This window comes from Choristoneura fumiferana, chromosome 9 (genome assembly GCF_025370935.1).
Source record: "Choristoneura fumiferana chromosome 9, NRCan_CFum_1, whole genome shotgun sequence".
NCBI lineage: Eukaryota > Metazoa > Arthropoda > Insecta > Lepidoptera > Tortricidae > Choristoneura > Choristoneura fumiferana.
In genome coordinates, this window is record NC_133480.1 from 16,372,033 (window position 1) to 16,381,821 (window position 9,789).

The window sequence follows — 9,789 nt, forward strand, 5'->3', positions numbered from 1 at the left end:
GCGGACACCCTACGGTAGTGTTACTGAAAAATCAATAGTTTGCAATCGATAGTTTTAATCTGAAGAAGGGGCCATAATATCGATGTATTTTCGTGCAATACTGTCGATTGTATCGATACAATTGCTGTCTAATAATGCATAACTATCGATAATACTTCGATAATATCAATAGTTTTGAACAGAAAGTTACGAAAACTATCGATAATATCGATACCTTTGTACAATCAATATAAGCAAGATAATAAAGGTGAGTGACAATAGCGTTTTGTATCCAGTTATCCAGTGATTTTTTTAACGAATTAGCATTATAGGTAAGTTCAGCTAAGTATTTATAAAAACCAAATTATTAAAATGGGCAAGTAATGGTGTGTTGTAGGTAGATGCTACCGATACTATAATAACGGCAACAATTGATTATTCAAAACCATCGATAGTATCGATTGATTATGTAATATTGAAAAGCATTAGTGTCGATAGTTCGTCGTCAAGACCGATAGTATTGCATGAACTTTCGATCGCCAACACTACCCTACGGCTGATATGATGATGGATGAATAAAAAACATCTGGGATGTCTAAGGTTATCAGTTTACCATTTAACTTGTGTTGTTACAGAACAAGGAATCGGTAGGGCTGTGGTCCGGCTAGGGCTTAATAAAACGAAATCTGAGAATAAAACGTGTACTTTCACCTAATTTACAACACAGCCTCTTACCTGCACTTAAAAAATAATGTTGATGTGGTCTAAAAACATTTTTCTTAAAAAAAACCATCACAGCATATAATTAAAACAAACACATCAATTAATGGTGAAGTGGTATATGGTATATTATGTTAAACAAAGGGGTTTCATTGTGATTGGCTTGAGTGATTTTTATTTTGGTTTTATGTGTAGTAATTTAAGAACTACTTTTTCTACCTAAACAATGGACTTAACAAAATATCCAACATGTTAGGATAAATAGAGAGAACTTTTAGAAATCTATCTCAGCAAAGTTTCGTATCGTACCGTCCCTTTCACTCTCGTATTAAGTAACATAAGCGTCAGCGGGATGGCATGATACGAAGTTCGAATTTTGCACTTCGTTGCAGTATAGGGCCAGTCGTTTATGCACGTCCCTGCTCTTATTAAAGGGCTAGAAAAGTTATCAATTAGAGATGAAACAGTGGTTTGGCCGGATACCGGATACCGGATATTCGGCGGGACCGCTGTCCGGATAGCCGGATATCCGGCCGCCGGATATTCTGCCTAGTTTTACGTACAATTAAATTGAGCTAATTCGAACATGCGCATGACACTCCGTGCAGGCTGCAATTGCAACTTGTAGAGTATAATTAATTAACTCAGGTGCTGTTTCACCATCCACTGATTAATTTTAACTGACGGATAAATATGATGTCGTATCTGTTTGTGTTGTTTGAATAGACGCGAGACGGTATCACATTTATCCGTCAGTTAAAATTAATCAATGGGTGGTGAAACAGCCCCTTAGAATAACAAACTGATGTCAATAATTGATAAATCCATAAATAAATAAATACCAGTTTTTAATCATAACTATAAGTTGTTTACCATCCGGTATCCGGCCGGATAGTACGCAACTATCCGGTATTCGGCCGAATAGTAAAATAGTGGCCGGATAGGCCGGATACCGGATACTGTCCGGATATCCGGTGCATCTCTATTATCAATCGATGTCCAATTTCTTGAAGGACCCTTCGATACCTCCGAAGATGTCCGTGATGGTTTTGGGCTTGCCCGGCCGCTTGGACTCGGCCACTCGCTTCTTCGTCTCCCTCGCAAAGAACTCCTTGTTCAGCTTGATCCTTTCTTTGAGGTCGTCTGCGAACAAAATTGGCATAAAGGTCAAAGAGGAGCATGCCTTATGTCAAAGACAGACCGACAGAAAGATAGACACCAAGTGCGTAAAAAGGTGCGTAAAAAGTGAGTCGGACTCGCGCATCGAGGGTTCAGTACAAAGTAGTTATTTATAATTCAATGTTAGCAAAAACATGCTCCTAAGCAAAATGTACCTACAGCCACGCAGTCTGGGGTCATTGCATTGGTTACTGACATACTTACAGACAAAAAAAAAAGATTTTCAGGCTTTTCTCGTTGGTTTTGCTATAATACTATACAAACATTTGAATGCCGCCGAATTCCATCTAAATCGGTTCAGCGGTTTAATGGTGACGAATAAACATACCTACTTACAAACTTGCATTTATATATAATAGTAGTGGGAGAGAGAGGGAACTTTCTCGGCCCCGTGTTTAATTTTTCCTCCTGAAGCCCGACGTAATATTTCTGCTTTCACAATTTGAACTGAAAATCAATCAAGTAAAGTGCATTTTTTTATGTCCTCGTGAGGATCGGGGATCCAGGAGGTTAAAGTAAACCAAACTGCCTTACCACTGATTTTAGCTATTGAATCGAACTCTCCCCCTGCGTCCTTGGGTAGGGCGGCAATGGGCATATGCTTCTCCAGAGTGGTGGCCCCCACTTGGTGGATGTGGAGGCAGTCTATCAGGGCCTTCTTCATGAATGGCTTGATCAGCATCATGAGTTTGTCGATGAAAGCCGGCGCGTTGATGAAATGGATACCAGTCACTTCGACAAGCATCGCTTCCTGAGAAAGAAAAGGAAAAGACATCGTTGGGGGAAAAGTTCTTTAAACTATTGTTGTGGTGGACACGCATCTCAGGCAACTGCTTTGGGCTGCTAGCGCTAATCCGAGCTGCGTCACGGTCATTCTCATTTTATCGTGCACCTGTCTAATTACCGTACCGCTTTTTTTTCATGCAAAAGCGACACGACACTGAGACAGTCATCATCAGGCCTACGCGTCTGTTCTAGACGAATTTTGGCGTGTTGCTATTGCACAACGTCTTTGGTGGCTGACTAGACCGATGCGAGAGCGACATGTTCGTCCACAGGCCTGACAAGAGAAGCCTGCGGATGTTGGTGCAGAAGCAGAACCGCCTGAGACTGAGTGCACATCTATAAAAAAGATGGCTGCCTGCACTCAAGTGTAATTACCGTGTCACTAGTGCGAGAAAAAAGTGGTGCGGTAATTAGACAGGTGCACAATAAAATGACTAAAATGAGAATGGCCGGCCAACGGTTTGGCAAAAATAACATTTTTGCTCTTTAATGTTAAAATTTACTCGCAAATGTGGTTTGATGACAAACATTGTAAATGTACTGCACGGTCGGTGCTGGAATTACGAACATCGACCCACTGAAGCCCTCAGTCTCCGACTTCGAGTTTCTAATAGACTCGTTCGTAATTCTTTATTTGCCACCCTCAAGACAATGTACTATTTAATCACACATGCTGCTCGAAAGCAGTGTCATAACATGCAGGCTAACTTGAAACCCCGTGAATAAAACGCAAGGACCTATTTTGCGTATTACGCCTAAGGGCGTATAGATTTTGCACTATTGGGGCGTGTAGCAGCTGCTCTGGCACCATGCTGCGAGAGGGGGGGGGAGGTTTCTGCTAGTAAAGATCCTTCTGGATCGTCTGTCATTATCATAATGCGATTGAAATACTAATAATGTTGTCAAACCTCCGAATGGGAAGAAGAAAAAGATTGAAATACGATAAGTGGTCGCTTCACCTGCAAGTAGTAGAGGAACTGCTGTATGGCCTGCAGGTCCAGTTTGGCCAGGTGCTGCATTGTGAACAGGTTCAGGTCGAACACGATGGCCAGGCCCGGCCACGTGCCCTCTTCTTCTTGGCTCAGCTCTAGCAGCATCAGACATACCCTGAGAAAGATGGAGGTTGAATCTATGAATCTATTATTTAGTAGCTATATTTGCGCGAGTCACGTCAGTTCCGTGAGTCACAGACGGTTCTGGTAGAAAATCAGCGCTGCCGGCGTTTATCGCCTCAGCATAATGCTGAGTCAACGACAAGTTCGCTTTTGCGGGGACACACAAAATTGTATACATTTTCATGTCTGTTTTCATGTATTGTTTTGGTTTATTTGTGTGTACCTAATTGTGTAAGTTTTATGGTATTTGGGTGTCTCCTGTATAGTGAATAAAATAAAATAAAAATATTTTATTCAATTTCTTGATTACATTACCGCTGGTGCCTCTTTTTAAGTAAAAAAAATACCTGTGCTAAGAGACACCGTTCCTCTGTAAGGGTATCTACTTTGTATAGTGGAAAATTTCATGCCAAATACCTAGGAATGCATGCAGAAAAATTTAAAAATACATTTAAATACACACTGCTTGAGAAAATTTGAAATTTAGGGTTTTTTTATATTTTCATTGGGGTGACACTCTTTCCCGGCCTGGATAACACCGACATGGAAATACCGGCCCTGTTTTTTGTGTACACGCCCATAGAAACTGCGCAGAGCTACTACGAAACTCGAAGTTCGTGTCGTGCGGTCCCTTTGACACTTATACTACCTATTTAATACGAGAGTGAGAGAGACGGTACGATACGAACTTCGAGTTTCGAGTTGCGTAGAAGCCCTGCTGACAGGAGCTTCTATGGGCGTGGTCAGTAGAAAAATGTAAAAGTTTAGCAAACTGCACACGCACACCTGCTCAGGTAACCTCTCCGGCGGACCGTAGTGTGTAGGTATGAGAAGTACTTACCTGACGCATTCATGGAAGACGAAGTTCTTGGCGTCTCTGTCGACGAGGCAGCAGTAGAATATAGCGGAGCCGTCGTTCGCCCGCGTCGGCACCGTCACGCACGCCCTGAAAGAACGACGCGAAGAATTGTAGCTATCCTTTGTAATCAGGACCAGTGGCGGTCTACGCTCATTCGGGGTCAGGGGTGGCAAAGCTGATTAAGGCCCCCAGTATTAGAAGTTGATGCACTAGGTAAGCATATTTTTTAGCCTTCTAATTATTAGTTTCTTCTTATTACTGTTTTTCGTTTTTTTTTTTTTGTTGTACATTTATTACAAGAAGGTGATAATATTTGTTGTTGGTCCTCTGGGTTGTGGCAGAATATGAGCAATGATCTCACAATATCAGCAATCTCTTATGAGCACTGTTGACCACTGAGCCATGGCCCTTTTGCACTACCGCAGCGCCCACAAACAATGGAAAATGTTCACTTTTAAGTTAGGACTGTTCTTTTTTAATTTCGTAATTTTGATTGTGTGTGTTTGCAGTAACAAATAAACGTTTTATCTATCTACGAGTCTATCTTATTTTTTAGGAATCAGGACTTTATAAGGAGAACTTGTCTAGACATTTGGATCGCCCCGGGACTGGAGACCTGGGGCGGGCCGCCCCTTCCATTCTCTGTCCGCGATCGATCAGGCTGGCCTAAGCTGCCACCGCTTCGTCTTCCGGTTCGTGGTCGCCGATCGAGGACCTTTCTCCCGCAACGATTATCTGTTCTTTGAGCGACTAATGATAAGGATCATCTTATTCTTCTTAAATTTAAGTCTTCGGCCAGCTGTTTGACTTCCTGATACGGCACGAATGACACGACATACCCACTTCCTCCTTCACCTGATCAAAATAGGTCAATCTTGGTCAATCTTGGCCTTACTCTGCCTCGTCTTCCTTCTACTTTATCTTCCAGCAGATTCAAAAATAAATTGGCGTGTCGTATCAAGTGTCCTATCATATTTCCCCCTTCTGCAATTTATGGTCTTCAGTACATGCTTTGCTCTTTTCACCTTAGATATAAATAGGATTATAATTATAAATGCGATAAGTTGTGAGTGAGTGAGTGTGTATTTTTTGTTACTCTTCACGCTGAAACGGCTGGACGGATTTTAGATGAAATTGTTATGTAGATAGACATTTTATCCCGATATTCCCACGGGATAGTGTGTAAAATTTCGACAACAACCGCTGGACTTTGATCATGAGATTTGACATGATTGTTTTTTAATGTAACGTCAATGAAAAACCACGATTAATTTTGAGGACTCGCTCGAAAATTTCAAAATCAGTGAATCCATTTCAATTTTAACTAGTGAAGTATAAGAATGTAAAACTATAATAGTGAAAATTTGCTCTTTTTGCTGATTAAAAATTGGGTATATCGACGAAAAATGCATCCCATTCAAATATTAAAGAGGTCAAATTCTGCGTTAAATTAACATTAAGTATAATTAAAAATTGGGTTTAGTAGGTAGGTTTATTGTTAAAAACAAACATAATAAAACATAATTAAACTATAGATAGAAAATTTGGCCTAAATCGCCTAAATAGTGAAGTATAAGATTAGGATAGATTAACTTACGCAACGTTCAATACAGCTAAGGCCTTTTGATCGACGACGCGGTTCTTGAAGAAGTTATCGAAGAGTGTCTTGACTGTGTAGTGGAGGTCCAGCACCTGCTTAGAGACTTCGGAGCTGCGCTGGCAGCAGTGGTACACCAGGATCAGATCCAGGTCTGGAAGTCAAAATAGAAAACGTTTAACTTTTAAGGTGACACACTCTAGCCTCTTAGGAGAGTATATCTTATTTGCCTTTTCTTTTGTAACCAAAATCGTAAAATTCTTAAAATTGGATTTACTTGGAGTTTGAAGTTAAGCAAGTTTTCGGTTTGGGCCTGCGTGGCATAATAGCGAAAAAGATGTCTATCGGTTTTGATTATAAATAATCAAAGTGTATTGGCTAGTCCAACGCGAAGCGACGTGTACCGATGGGAAAACGCCTTTTTTGCTCTTATTGTGTGGACTTTAACCTTGTTATGGGTGACACTATCGTCGTGTATGGTGACACTACTGTCGTAATCGGTGAAACCATAGGTATTTTGGGCGGTACGTCGCTATAAGTGAGATTAACGATATCGTGGAGTCTCGTGGAGACCAGTGGAGATACTAACTCCGTTGTGGATGAAACTAACTTATAGGTGACGTTGACGTCGTAGTGAGTGACACGTCATTATGGGTGACACCAACGTCGTTATGGGTGACATTGACGTCGTAGTGGGGATTCGATTTGTAGCATTCGAACATGGCGGATGTAGACAATATCTAATTTTGCTATTTCTGTTTCTTTGGCTAGTTGAAGTATAATTTTGATAGTGTTTTATGCGGCGATTAACCTTAACAGTGATCACAAATTCTATATTGCTCTCGTGTCTGAATTTTTTTAATGCGCAAGTTGTCTCCACGTGGTTTCTGGAATTTTAAGATGAAGTTTTAAAAACTACTACAGTCACCGGCGTACAACGTCCCTCTCAAAGAGAGTACTTTGACAGTGGCGAAGTTGTCCTATTAATTAGGACAGAAAAGCCATATTTTGAAAGAGAAGAAGAAGAAGACGTCGTAGTGAGTAACACGTCGTCATGGTGACACCAACGTCGTTATGGGTGACATTGACGTCATTATGAGTGACACTAACATCATAATAAGTGCACTAACCAGTGAGCAAGTCTCCGGCAGATGCGGCTGCGTGCTCAGCCAGGCCCGCAGCCTGCCGACGTCTTCGGGCGTCACTCCGGTCTTCTTAGCGTACTCCTTCTCCAGCGGGAACTGTTGCACGACCACCGGTGCTGACATCTTTCTGGAAATAAAGAGACCGTCTTAGGAAGACAAGGGTGGATCCACCGTTTTGGGCACGACGGCATGCCTATAACCACAACCAAATAGACTAGTAACACACACTTTCAAAAGTCGTTTATGAGTCATGATTGTCATGAGCGAGTTTGTACTCCGACTCGCACTTGCCGATTTTTGGGGACTGTGACTTGGCTGTCATCACAACCTTTTTTGAGGGCTTGATCCGCACCTGTTAGAAGACAATGGTTTTCTGTAAGGTGGAAGACCGCTAGATGATGGTAAAATACTCGTATTTCCAATAGGGTTTCTTTTAAAAATACATTATTTTACCTGTTGAGTAGCGTACTTGTAAATACTCGTGAACCTAGTCTTTAGATCCAGACTTTCTGTGGACGTGTACTCGGAAAACTTGGTACGCATTTGGCCTAGTAGGTACGTCTAACATGTACTGTGCGGCCAGCGTCTTGGCCGCACACTGAACAAAGAGAACCAGTTGACACAGAGTTATAGCGAGGCAAGATTACTTATATTTTCAACAAACGAAGCAAGTATAATACTGTGTGCCGGACTGTATTTATTTCCGCAAACAACGTAATGACATTGCTAATACAGGCCTTAGTTCACGCTATAATTGCGCTACAATTAAGTTAGTAAATAAGACTATTGATGCGTTGTTGAGGAAAAAACCGGTCGTGGGAGTCATGGCAAACGGACGGTCCCGCGCCTACCTTCGTACAATATTTAACACTATATATTTATTTATTAGTTAGGTAAAAATTACATATTGTAAACGACAGCACAAATTAAATCTTACAAGAAGAAACATGAGAACGTTATAGCACGATTACAAATGTACACAGCATTTATGCCCACCACAATATTACTCTTCTCTCCACGTGGCCGAGCCAACGAAGCCGCGCAGACTTGCTCTCGCCTATAATGTTGGGCTCGCCCACCAGGTCTTCCACATCCACATTTCTCCTGACACGCCAGGCACCATCCACTTGTCTTGTAGGTCCCAGAATCTTCCTGTAGACCTTCCTCTCTGCCACTAATAGCTTATTAGCGTGGAGAGAATGGGAGAGGATCGTGCGGCCAAGAGAGCATACCTAGGACAACCGACTGGAAGACGGCCAATCGGAAGGCCTAGGTATCGCTGGTTGGATGAAGTCCGAAAAGACCTGTGCGACATGCAGTGGCAGACTGGCGCCTTGTTGTACAGGATAGAACAATTGCGGAGTTTTGTGTCGGAGGCCAAGATCCACTTTGGGTCGCTGAGCCGGCGAAGTATGTAAGTAGTAAGTACAATATTACTCTTATATCTAATTTCTAAATAAAAACTTGTACCTTTACAATACTTGTTGTAGGTATAATATTATATGTTGAAAATAGCCTGAATGGCTTCGAGAAAAAGTATAGTACGGCCGTGCCTTTTCTTTTGTTTTGCTCGACTTGGCGGCACTCCCGTTGCCCCAGATATTAATGAAACTTACACCTAGTGGGTCTCCTGATGGTAAGAGATCACCAATGCCCATAAACATCTGTAACACCAGGGGTATTGCAGATGCGTTGCCACCTAGAGGCCTAAGATGGAATACCTCAAGTGCCAGTAATTTCACCGGCTGTCTTACTCTCCACGCCGAAACAAAACAGTGCAAGCACTGCTGATTCACGGCAGATTAACGAGCAAGATGGTGGTAGCAATCCGGGCGGACCTTGCACAAGGTACACCTGCAAAAGATACTGCGTGAGATAGGTAATTTATTCAATAATTGCAGTAGGTACAAGATAATGAGATAATTTTTTTTTACAAAAAGTCTATTAGCATGTGCCCTTCATGATATTGCTCTAATTTCTAACTCTAATGTATCTAATCTAATGTAAATTCACAACCTGCTAAAATTTATTCCTTACTTCTGTCCAGATATTAGAATAGAACCGATAAGGCCGCCTATTCCTTACCTACCTCAGAAAATCTCTGTGTATATTATACCTACTTGTGTTTTCTGTACTGTTTGCTATTTGTTGGTGTGCAATAAAGAGTTATTGTATTGTATTGCGCCTGCACTAGGGTTACTTACTACAGAACTCTCTCTCTGTGTCGCAGGCTGAAAGAGCTAGCATAAATTAAATCTAAATCTATATATATAAAAGAAGAAACTGACTGACTGACTTATAGATCAACGCACAGCCCAAACCGCTGGACATAAAAACTTGAAATTTGGAACTATATATTCCTTAGTAGATGTAGACGCCCACTAAGAAAGGATTTTTCGAAATTCCCAC

At 41.5% G+C, this 9,789-nt stretch overlaps 1 pseudogene; it reads right to left on the bottom strand.

The window, feature by feature from the left end:
- Positions 1 to 666: 666 nt before the first annotated feature.
- Positions 667 to 7,999, bottom strand: LOC141431442 (retinaldehyde-binding protein 1-like; annotated as a pseudogene).
- Between the last annotated feature and the right edge of the window lie 1,790 nt (positions 8,000 to 9,789).